The sequence below is a fragment of the Lissotriton helveticus genome, chromosome 2_1, assembly GCF_964261635.1.
Source record: "Lissotriton helveticus chromosome 2_1, aLisHel1.1, whole genome shotgun sequence".
Taxonomy (NCBI): Eukaryota; Metazoa; Chordata; class Amphibia; order Caudata; family Salamandridae; genus Lissotriton; species Lissotriton helveticus.
In genome coordinates, this window is record NC_136059.1 from 89,376,754 (window position 1) to 89,388,849 (window position 12,096).

The 12,096-nt window shown below is 47.6% G+C and overlaps 1 protein-coding gene across 2 annotated transcripts in view; it reads right to left on the reverse strand.

The window, feature by feature from the left end:
• Positions 1 to 12,096, reverse strand: part of ZNF638 (zinc finger protein 638) — a 985,826-nt gene that overhangs the window by 668,917 nt on the left and 304,813 nt on the right. The window lies entirely within an intron of this gene.

The window sequence follows — 12,096 nt, forward strand, 5'->3', positions numbered from 1 at the left end:
GTTCATACAGTCTGGAGGCAAGTTAATATGTCCAGAATCTAAGACTTCAGGAGGCAGATTGTTAGGTTCATCTGATTGGGATCTGGGTGCCTGATTTCTCCATGGGTCTGAGTTAATAGCTGTGGCGACAGGCACAGTCTTTGATGGGGAATTACTGAGAGTTCTAGGAGCGTCGTGTACCATGGCTGTCTTGCCCATGTGGGAGCAATCAGGATCATTGTGAGTGACTGTTGCCTTAGTTTGCGTGCCACTAATGGAATCAGTGGGGTTGGTGGAAAAGCGTACGCAAATCTGCCTGACCAGTTCATCCATATCGCATTGCCTTGTGGGAACCTGGCGGATAAGGACTGGCATTTTGAGGTTTCTTTTGTGGCGAACAGATCTATTTCTGGATGTCCCCACTTTTGGAAGAATGTTTGGAGGACTGGAGGGTGAATCTCCCATTCGTGGATCTGTTGGCTGAGTCTGCTTAGCATATCTGCAATTTGATTGTTTTTCCCTGGTAGGTGTTCTGCAAGGAGAAAGATGTTTTTTGGGATTGCCCACCTCCATATGCTCTGTGCTAGGTGAGACAGCTGTGGGGAGGGTGTCCCTCCTTGTTTCTGGATGTAGTACATGGCTGTCAAGTTGTCCGTCCGGATCAACACAGCCTTGTTCAAATATTTTTGGTAAGATTTCATTGCTAGAAATATTGCTAGCAATTCTAAGTGGTTTATATGCAGTGTCTTTTGCTTGAGTGTCCAGAGCACTTGGACTGTGTATTGAAGTAGGTGGGCTCCCTAACCTGTCAGTGATGCGTCCGCTGTTAATATTACTTGTGGAACTGGCTCTTGGAACAGTCGCCCCTTATTTTATTTTGAAAGTTTTATATAGCGCGAACAAGATCTTTGCAGATATCAGAGCGCTTTACAAGGACACGGGGGTGATAGAGTAATACAAAGTAATATTTGAGGTAGTTAGGTACAAGGTGCTTCGTTACATAGGTAGGTCAAAAACATGAGGTAGGTCACAGGTGAGGTAGTGTCGGTACACGGTGCATAGTCAAACAGTTGCGTCAATAATATAAAGTACAAAAATAAGGAGCATATACTTGCTTAAGCGTGTTTAAAATTTTTGGAGATAGCATAAAGGTGGGCATAGTTGATGTGGGTGAGTGCAGGATGTATAGTCCCACAGGTGCGTCAGTAGTAGAAAAGTAGGGATCGTTGAGGTGGTGTGGGTAAAGTGTGCAAAGTCAAACAGGTGCGTCAATATAACAATGTACAAAGTCAAACAGGTGCGTCAACAATATAACGATATACAAAGAGTGAACGTATACAATCAAGTAAGTCGATAATACAAGTAATACAATAGACCAGGGGGGTCAGGTAGGTCTTACAGAGCCTTGGAAAGGTTTTGTGGGTTCCACCACTGCAGAGAGTTGTAAGCGCGACTGTTGACCAACACTAGGTCTTTCAGTTTTCCTTGAGCGTGGTTCCACAGTTGCGCTAAGCATTCGTGTAGTGGACGCGTGTGAAGCCGGGCATGAGGGACAATGAATATGCAGGAGGCCATCATGCCTAGAAGCTGCATGAACACTTGAGCTGGGAGGGAGTGTTGTGGTTGAAATCGTTGAATGAGCGTCTGCATGCTGGCAATTCTGGCTGGGTTTGGATATGCCTTTGCCACCAATGTATCTATTGTTGCTCCCAGATATTGTTGTATGTGGGATGGCTGCAGATGTGATTTTTGGTATATTGTCTTGGTTAACTGGCTGGTTGAGGATGGTTGATTGCACTTCATTCTTAAAGCCTGAAATGCGTAGCCACGCATGCCGGCGTAGTAATACGCTAGTGTTGATGGACCTGCCTGCTGTGTCAGCTGCGTCAAGTGCACATTTAATGGAAGCGTTTGTGATAAATTTGCCTTCCTGTATTAGGTAGTTAGCTTTAGCTTTAAAAGGTTCTGGCAGGTGTTGTAATAAACCCTCCAGTTGGTCATAATGTGCTCTCTCGTAGCATGCTAACAGAGCTTGTGTGTTTGCAATTCTCTGGGTATTTGCTGCCTGTGAGGCCACTCTTTTGCCTGAGGCTTCGAATATCTTTGACTCCTTGTTAGGAGGGGGATCATCTCCTGTCGTTTGTGAATTAGCTCGCTTGCGAGCTAATGATACAACTAGTGAGTCTAATGGCAACTGATTAATATCAGAAGGGTCTGTAGGGGCTGATTTATACTTTCTCAATTCTGGGATTGAGGACACGCGCTCTGGCCGGGTCTTTAAATATGTATGGCGCGTATTTTAGTACCCCTTTTAACATAGGAAATGTACGTACACTTTTTTCAGAAGTTGGAAAAGTGTCAAATAGGAAATCCTCTTCTATCGGGTCAGTGTGCATGTCTACACCATGATATTTAGCTGCCCTATCCACTAGTTGGGTAAAAACAATGGTGTCGTCAGTAGGCGACGGCATTGTAGGATATGTAGAGGTGAAAGGGATGGGTTGTGGCTCGTATGTATCATAAGGATCATTCTGGTCATCCCATGTGTTATCCTGTACATCCTGATCCTCAGGTTCTAAAAAATCATCCTGGGGATCTTCCCCCATGTTTTCTGTCTCATCATAACCTGAAGGCGTAGGAGAGTAAGGCACAAGATGCATGTTAGAAAAGAAAGGAGGTGGAATAAAAGGCCTTGAAGGAGATGTTCCAGAGTCTTTTTTCTTTGGAGGAACAGGGGGGAGAAGTGTCAGTGTCCAATGGTCTTTTCTTCCTCTGGTAAACTGTTACGTGTCCTGTTTCAGGTTCTATATCAAGGTTTAGGTTGTGCTGCGCTCACTGGATCAGGATGGAAAAGTTCTTCAACTGTCCGTGGTTTTGGGGCCGATGTTTTTGGCTTAGTCACTTGTTTGTGGTGATTCTTTGGCTAGAGGGCCTTCGACTGTGGAGCTTTTTTCGGCTAGACTGCTGATTTTCGGGTCGGTGACCTTTTTCGGTTCGACAACTCTTTTGTTAGACGTCTTTTGTTGGCTGTACTGCCTTTTTTGGTTTGGCGACCTTCTTTGGTTCGATGACCTTTTTCAGATCGACCGTTTTTTTCGGTTCGATAACTTTTTTAGGTTCACCGTGTTTTCTGGGCTCGACGACCCCTTTCGGCTCGAAGTTTTTTTGTAGACTTGACTGCCTTCTTCGGTTCGACAGGCTTTTTAGTGTGATCTGGTTTTTGTGGATCAACACTCTTTTTGGGATAGAAAGCCTTTTTTGTTTCGACGCCCTTTTTTGTATCGACAACCCTTTTAGGTTCGACGGCCTGTTTGCGAAGTGTTGCTCGTTCCAGGGGTATCAGAAGGCTTGGGTTTGGTCTTCGGAGCCTCTGAAGGAGTCTGTCGATCTCTGCTAAGGCCTTTAGGCGATGCTTCGACCGGAGCCTTGTCTTGAGATGGAAGCGGGGTTTGGGGCTTGGTACTCACGGTTTGCCCTGGTGTGATCTGGTCATCGGAGTCCGACTGGTCCTCTACGGTGACAATTTCTAGATCGGAGTCCGCCGCTTCTGGTAGCTCATGTTAGTCATCGAAAATGTTCTCCGGTTCCGGTGCCTACTGCTGCATTTCTTGTCTAGCGGCTCTTCGGTTCCGGATAGTTTTCTTCGACCGGAACTGAGCACAAGCTGAACAGTTTTCCTCGTTGTGCTCGGGTGATAGGCACTTGTTGCATACTGTATGTTTACCAGTATGTGGGAATTTGAAATGACATTGTGGGCACTTTTTAAACGGGGTCCTTTTCATCAGCAGCAGGCCCACGTGGCGTCGAAAGGGCCCAACGGCCCGCTTCGACAACCAGATCGAGGTCGAACTTATTAGTGAATCAAGGGGTACCGAACTAGAACAATACAGTCGAGAGAAGGCCTTAGAAAGTTTAAAAGTTTTGGTTCCGAAGTTGGAGTTGAGGAATAGCATCCGAACCCAATGGCGGAAAAAAAACAATCTGAAGATGGAGAGGATGCCCATGCGCACTGTAGTCCAGGGGAGGAGTCACCTCTCTCGTGATACTTCGAAGACTCTTCCAGGACAAGGTGCAATCATCCGGACCAAACAATAGGCGGCGATCTATGCTAAGATATGAATTCAGCAGCCCACATGCCTCGAACAGTAGGCTCACCTTATTGAAAGATGTCCAAGAACCTCGTCACACTGCCGCATTTCACTTATTCCTAGCGTCCAGTGAATGTGTGCGGTGTCCGACGTTGCTGCTCTGCAAATGACACACCTGCGAACAGCCCTGTCCATGTGGATGTTGACCTGGTAGAGTGGGCACGGACTCTGTCACAGTGGCCCACTGGCTGATGACAAAAAACAATGGCACTTGATATCCATCTTAAAATGCTCTGGTTAGTTATAAGGAAACCTTTTATAGGTGCACTGTATGCTATAAAAAGTTGATTAGACTTGCAAAATGATATTGTCCTGCTCAGAAAACAATTTAGGCCACGTTTTCAACATCTAGAGAGTGCAGAGCATGCTCGTTTGCAGCATGTGTTGCACAAAAAGGATTCCAAAACAATTGGCTCAATAAGGTGAGTCTGAAGGAACCTTGTGGATGAACTTGGGGATCCTTCGTAGAATAACTTTGTTCTGTTTGATTTGTAAGAAAGGATCTTAGGTACTAAAAGCCTGGAGTTCACCAACCCTTCTCACTGAAGTAAAAAGCTAGGAGGAGAGGCACCTTCCAGGATAGGAAATGTATAACCACCTTGAGAATAGGTTCGAAAGATTCATTAATTGACTCAGCGCTGTATTCAGCTGCCATGTAGTGGCTTTACTGGAGGGCACATCCTGATCAGGCCTTTGAGAAATTGTTTGACCAGACTGCGGGACAATAGAGAAGGAACATTAGCTGATCTGCAAAAACTGGAGATGGCAGCTAAGTGTACTTTAATTGATGCATGAGCTACGCCAGAGCGAACCAGGTGAAGGAGATCAGGAAAAACTTCCTCTGGAGTTTAGTGGAGAGGACGGACTTTAGAAGATGCACACCACATGCAGAATCTTTTGCCCTAGTCAGCAGCTGCCTACACGCCTGTGGAATCCTCAAATTTCTGGAACTCAGGGGCCAGGATGAGTGAGACACACACACACACACATATATACATATACATATATATACACACACACACACACATACACACATATACACATACACATATACATATATATACACACACACACATATATACACACATATACACACACATATATACACACACACACATATATACACACATATACACATACACATATATACACATACACATATATACATATATACACATATACACACACACTACACCAAAATGAGGTAGATATATATATATATATACATACACACTACACCAAAATGAGGTATAGTGTGTATAGAGTTTAGTTGACCCCATAGGTAGGCAGAGGTTAAGGTTACATAGAACCGTACTCTCCATTTGTGGTTGCTTGATCAAGCAGTGAGGCAGTATCAGAGGACAGTGTTAAGCATGTGATGTACACAGTCAGCAAATGAATTCACACATTTAAGAACTGAACTCCAGGAAAATTGTTTTTGTATAAAAAATGGAAAATGCTACTTACCAGTATGTCTCTGCGCAAGTAGCGCTGTAGATTTGTATACTTTTACATAGACCGCCATCTGGTGTTGGGCTCGCATGTTTGCACTTTGTTTTGGTCTTGGAAGAAGTATTTTGTACTCACGAGGTAGGTGCCTCCTCTTTAGGACGATAGTGTGCATGGGCATCAACTCCACCTCCAGATTGTTTTGCCAAGGAGCGTAATGATGGAAATAGTAAGAAATAGAAAAGTATATGTCTATGTGTAATGTATCTAAGTAAGCTAGTACTGGAACAGACAGTTATCCGGGAAGGCGGGTGGGCGTATACGAATGTACAGCTCTATATTTCAAGAACAGAGCAATACTGGTAAGTAGCATTTTCCGTTCGTGGCATACGAGCTTGGGATCGTATACTTGTGCATAGACTACACAGCGGTTACCTCCTCAGCGGTGGCCACCTGTATCTGCGCAGTGGTTTGAAAAAGTGTTCTTAATACAGCTTGGCCCACATTTGCTTGCACGTCTACACAATAGTGTTAACTAAAGAAAGACTCTGATAGAAAGAGTGGAAAAAAATGAACCCCCATATTAGTGCAGTTTCACAGTACAACGAAACAAGTATATGAAAAAGTAAATCGCAAAGAAATAGCGCTACCGTGTGTAGGAGAGTAGGGTCTGCAATCCTATGATCACCCAGATTTTTTGCTTTTTGCTTCACTGGTTTACGGCTTTCCCTGGCTGTGGGCCTGCTAATCAGACCCACAGCCTAGCTGTTCTCTCTACTCCAAATAGTACCCAGGTACTGAATTGGCACTGGGCCCTCTCCAAGTCCCTGTACCCAGGGCTGAGGTGCACCCAGAGGTCTCCCAGGAGCTGCAGCATGTATTATGCCACCCCTGGGCTGACTAACCAAACAGACACAACTGGCTGCTTGACAGCTGGGGCAGAGTGGTGTACTCACCCTCTGCTGTAGATATGGTATTCCTATATCTAAACCTAAATGGGCACACAGATCTCCTATCAGTCACTCCTATGGCAGGCCTTGACAATCCTGAAGGCAAAGTGCTTGGAATCGTGTGAGATAGTGCTCTGGCATGAGCTGAGCCTATCTGCGGCTTTCGGGATCCATCCCTTAGCCGTTTCCATGATATCGCATACCATATACTCTTAAGTGCATTATAATCCTCGCGGTTATATGCCAACTCTGGTATCGCTTTATCAAAACATGTCGAGTAAGGTGTCATACGAATTGGAATACTAACCCCTCGCCAATTCTGGCGACGGGGTTAGCATTCCACCCTTCTAGAGGGACACGACATGTATGTAACCTATAACCCCGGTTAAAGTCCGACAGAGCCTTAGCTCCACAAAATGGATGCTGCCACCGAGACACAAGTCTGCCCTCCTGCTGCTGGGAGTCCTCCCAGAGCAGGAGGCAAGGACAAAGGGTTTCCTGCCAGGGGCGGTGCCAGCACCGTCCCAGACAGGGTTTTGTGTATTCTAGGTAGGCAGGGCTTTAGAGGAAGGTGACTGCAAGTGGCACCCCGGTGCTCACTGTGCATAGGCCGGCTTGAACCAGTTCCAGGGACACTCCAGACCCTGAGCTGGGGAAAAGCCCGCCAAAGGAGTTCAAGTTCAGGTATTTATAAAGCGCACTACTCACCCAGAGGGTCTCAAGGCGCTGGAGGGAGGGGTTTACTTTTTATCGAATAGCCATGTTTTCAGTTCTTTTCTGAAGGAGATGTGATTCTGAGTAAGGCGGAGGTGGGTGGGGAGTGAGTTCCAGGTCTTGGCAGCCAGGAAGGAGAAGGATCTGCCACCCATGGTGGTTTTTCGGATGCGCGGGACTGCGGCGAGGGCTTGATTGGATGATCTTAGTTGGCGGGTGGGATAGTAGAAGGACAGTCTGGTGTTGAGGCATTCGGGTCCTAGATTATAAAGGGATTTGTGTGCGTGGGTAAGAAGGCGGAAAGTAATTCTTTTGTTGACGGGAAGCCAGTGGAGGTTTTTTAAGTGACCGGTGATGTGCTCTTGGCGCGGGATGTCTAATATGAGTCTTGCTGAAGCGTTTTGGATGCGCTGGAGTTTTTTCTGCAATTTTGTTGTAATTCCGGCATAGAGTGTGTTGCCATAGTCCAGTCGACTCGTGACCAGTGCATGGGTGACAGTCTTTCTTGTTTCGAGGGGGATCCAGCGGAAGATCTTTTTGAGAATGCGAAGGACGTTGAAGCAGGAGGACGATACGGCGTTGACTTGTCTGGACATTGAGAGGGAGGAGTCTAGAATGAAGCCAAGGTTACGTGCATGGTCTGTGGGTGTGGGTGCAGATCCCAAAGCGGAAGGCCACCAGGAGTCGTCCCAAGCTGAGGGGGAGGATCCTACGATGAGCACCTCCGTCTTGTCTGAGTTGAGTTTTAAGCGGCTCTGTTTCATCCATTCGGCTACTTCTTTCATACCTTCGTGAAGGTTGTTTTTGGCGGTGTTGGGGTCTTTGGTGAGGGAAAGGATTAGCTGGGTGTCGTTGGCGTAGGAGATGATGTTGAGGTTGTGTTGACGTGCGATGGAGGCGAGGGGACTCATGTAGACGTTGAAGAGGGTGGGACTGAGTGAGGAGCCTTGAGGTACGCCACAGATGACTTCGGTGGGCTCTGAGTAGAATGGGGGGAGTCGGACTCTGTGTTCTCCCGGTTAGGAATGAGATGATCCAGTCCAAGGCTTTTCCTTGTATGCCGATGTTGTTGAGGCGTTGTATGAGGGTGTTGTGACAGACAGTGTCGAAGGCGGCGGAGAGGTCGAGTAGAATGAGGGCCACTGTTTCACCGTTGTCCAGGAGTGCTCGGATGTCGTCGGTCGCCGCAATGAGGGCGGTTTCGGTGCTGTGTTTGGCTCGAAAGCCATTCTGTGAGGGATCCAGGGAGTTGTTGGATTCAAGGAATGCTGCTAGTTGGCTATTGACGGCTTTCTCGATGACTTTGGCCGGGAAAGGGAGTAGGGAAATGGGTCGGTAGTTTTTCAGATCTGCGGGGTCTGCTGTTGGTTTTTTCAGAAGGGCGCCGAGTTCGGCGTGTTTCCATATTTCTGGAAAGGTGGCGGAGTCGAAGGAGCAGTTGATGACATCGCGGAGTTGTGGAGCGATGGAGTCAGCTTTGTTGAAGATGAAGTGGGGGCAGGGGTCAGAAGGTGAGCCAGAGTGGATTGAGTTCATGAGGCGAATGGTGTCTTCAATGGTGATTGGGTTCCAGGAGTTGAGGTAGTTAGTTGGAGGGGTGGGATCTGAAGTGGGTGGGGTGAGTTGGTCATTGGGAGTATTCTTGAAGCTGTTGTGGATGTCGGCAATTTTGTTGTAGAAGGAGGATAGCACATCGCAGAGGTCTTGGGAGTTAGTGATGTCGTTGGATGCTGCGGAGGGGTTGGTGAATTCTTTGACGATATTGAAGAGTTCCTTGCTGTTATGAGAATTGTTGTCGAGATGGTTCTTAAGTGCTGATTTCTTGGCGGATCGGATCAGTTGGTGGTGTTTGCGGGTGGCTGTCTTGAGGGAGTCCATGTTGTCTGAAGTTGGTTCTTTTCTCCAATTCTTCTCCAGGGTGCGGCATGTCTTCTTGGATTTTTTAAGGTCATCATTGAACCAGGGGGCTTTTTTGCTGGATGATTGACTGTTTTTTCAGGGGTGCTAGTTCGTCCGCACTGTGGGTAATCCATTGCCTGAGGTTGGTGGCCGCTAGGTCTGGGTCCGTTGCCAGGGTGGGAATGTTTTGGCTGAGTGATGTGAGGAGTTGTTCGATGGAGATTTTGTTCCATTTTCTTCAGGGAATGGGTTGTAGACGGTTGTGGGTCAGGGTTGTTTTGCAGCTGAAGTGAACACAGCTATGATCCGTCCAGTGGAGGGCTGTAGTATGATCGAAGGAGATGTGCTTGCTGGAGGTGAAGATAGGGTCGAGCGTGTGTCCGGCTATGTGAGTGGGGGTGTCAACAAGTTGTTTGAGTCCGAGATTGGACAGGTTGTTCAGAAGGGTGGTGGTGTTGTTGTCGTGAATGTTGTCAAGGTGGTAGTTGACGTCTCCTAGAAGAATGTAGTTCTCGGAGGCGAGGGCGTGCGGGCTGACGAAGTCAGTGATGACGTCGCTGAATTGAGATCGGGTGCCTGGGGGCCTGTAAATGAGTGTTCCTCTAAGTGTGGTCCTGGGGTCGGTGTGGATCTGAAAGTGGAGGTGTTCGGCAGTTGCAAGATTGACGTCAGAGCTGGTTGTAATTTTGATGGTGTTTCTATGGACGATGGCGATGCCTCGGTGTAACCTCGGTGTAACCACCCCCCTCCTAGTCCAACCCATAGGGCAGGACTTAGTCGCGTGCCAGCCCCCTTTTGCAGGATAAAGGTAGGAACTGGCCCCCTTCCAAATCAGATCATCTTTGAATCCTGAAACTACTTTCCACGAAAGGAACTCAAGACTTCTTCCTAAGATTCTCCCTTGTGACTAAGGAGTAGTCACCCTGCAGCAGCAGGCACCAACCAAGCATCGCGGTTTGTTGCCAGTCTCTCCTTCGGATCAAGACTGCTCCAGCACGACGAGAACCGGCTCCCCTGGCACCTCTGACCTCAACCTACATCAGCCCAGCTGTGATCCGTGGGTGCGACGAGACCTCGAGGGACCGGCCATCTTCAGAACTGCACGACGCTTGTCCAGCACGACCACCGAGTGACCCTCGACCGAGTGCTTTGGGGTAAGAGAAGCCCCGACCCTGAGCAGCTCCAGCACCGAAGTTCAGCCCCCCTGCATCCACGAGATCTGCGTGGGGCCCTTCTGCTTTTTGCTGCTCACCGCGTTGTCCAGGTCACTTGCCCGTTGGCTAGTGACCCTCTGACGACGAACTCTAACAACAAACACCGCTGGTCTGGGTGCTCCAGACTGGCCCTTGCTTCCCTTCTTCAGAGAAGCACCCTGGACCCTCCTGGTCCACTCAGAACGCCATTTTAGGTCCACCACGTGGGCCTTGCATTTGCCAAGACTTGTTGCCCCAATCCTGGGTCCAGCGACGTCGACAGCAAGTACCTTCGTGGGACAGCTCGCACCTCCATCCTGGTCGCCGACAACGCCTCCTGGTCAGAGAGACTGCAGAGCCCAGCAGCGCCCACTCACCTGGCTGAGGTGACTTCGTCCGGTGCCATCCTGGTGCCCACTCAAATCACTGGCTAGTGATTCAGAACCTGGTCCCCTCTGCTTACAGGTTTCCTCTTCCCTGATCCAGGCTTGGATCACCACTAACTTTTCTTCACTGGCCGCCTGCCAGCAACTTCCTCTTCAGGCTCCTGGTTTGTCAACGTGGGTTTCCGACGCAACTTCGACCCTATGCAGCCGCAGCCCCTGGGCTAGGTAAACGGAGTACCCCGGTGCTCCAGCATAGTCCAACACCCTAAGTGTTCGGATCCACTCCCGTTTTCGACCCACCTAGTCGGGTTCGCCCGAGAACAGTAACTTTGCAACTACTAGCCTCCATAGACTTTTTCCCGCCTTACGCGTGAGAGTTCCCACTCTGCACACGACGTCCACAGGCCTCCTGCATCTAATCCGTGTTTAGAATTGTAGGCCTAGCGATTCCTGAGTCTAGAAAAGTATTACTTACCTGCTAGCAAGTTCGCATTCCACTTACTGTGTATATGGTTTTTCGTGCCCCTAGGGCATCTGTGTAAATTGTGCGACTTAAAGTATTTTCGTAAGAGTTTTGTTGTGTGCTTAGCTCCCTGACTCATAAAGAGTTCAGGGTAGTCTTGTTATAAATAAATATCTGTTTATTTTCATAACAACTTGTGTGGTGTCCTTTCACTTGGTGTTCAAGGGGTAATGTGATGGTAAAACAGCTGGCTTAACACTCCCTCTAGAGTCTTAGCCTTAGACTGCTCGTATCCATGCTACTAGGATAGCTGGTCTATAAGGTTGACTTACAACCAATCATCAATAAGGGTTGTCTGGACTGATACATAGTGATCACTAGAATAGTGAGCACTGCATATCAGGCCAACTTCTCACACCGTGGCTCTAAAAATACTGACCAGAACGCAAGTATAATACAACAAGAAAATCAAAGCGTTCAGTTAGAGGCACCAGCGTTAACGTACCACAGATGAGGGCATTGTTTAAATTACAACAGTTTTGTCAAGCAGGTTGCCTTTAGTTTGTGGTTTCTATTCTTGCATGATGCCTGCTATGCCTCATGGGCCTATTTCAGCCAGTGTTCAGCACTATCCTTCATGCACATTTAAGGGTGACGGCAACTCTTCCACTGTTCATGGTTTTTTCTTCTTTTGTTCGGTTCTTGTTTCACTTTACTACCTCAGTATTAAAACACGGCAAATTTGCAGTGTAATTTTGGTGTCTCATAGTTCTGGTAGCATTACGATGAGCGTATTTGTTGATTACTTTATATTTTTAACTTTCATGTATACAGTGTATATTTTTTACATTGCAGTGGCCCCTGAAGAAGGGACACAGGGTACCTAAATGCATTGGGCTTCTCACAACTACCTGT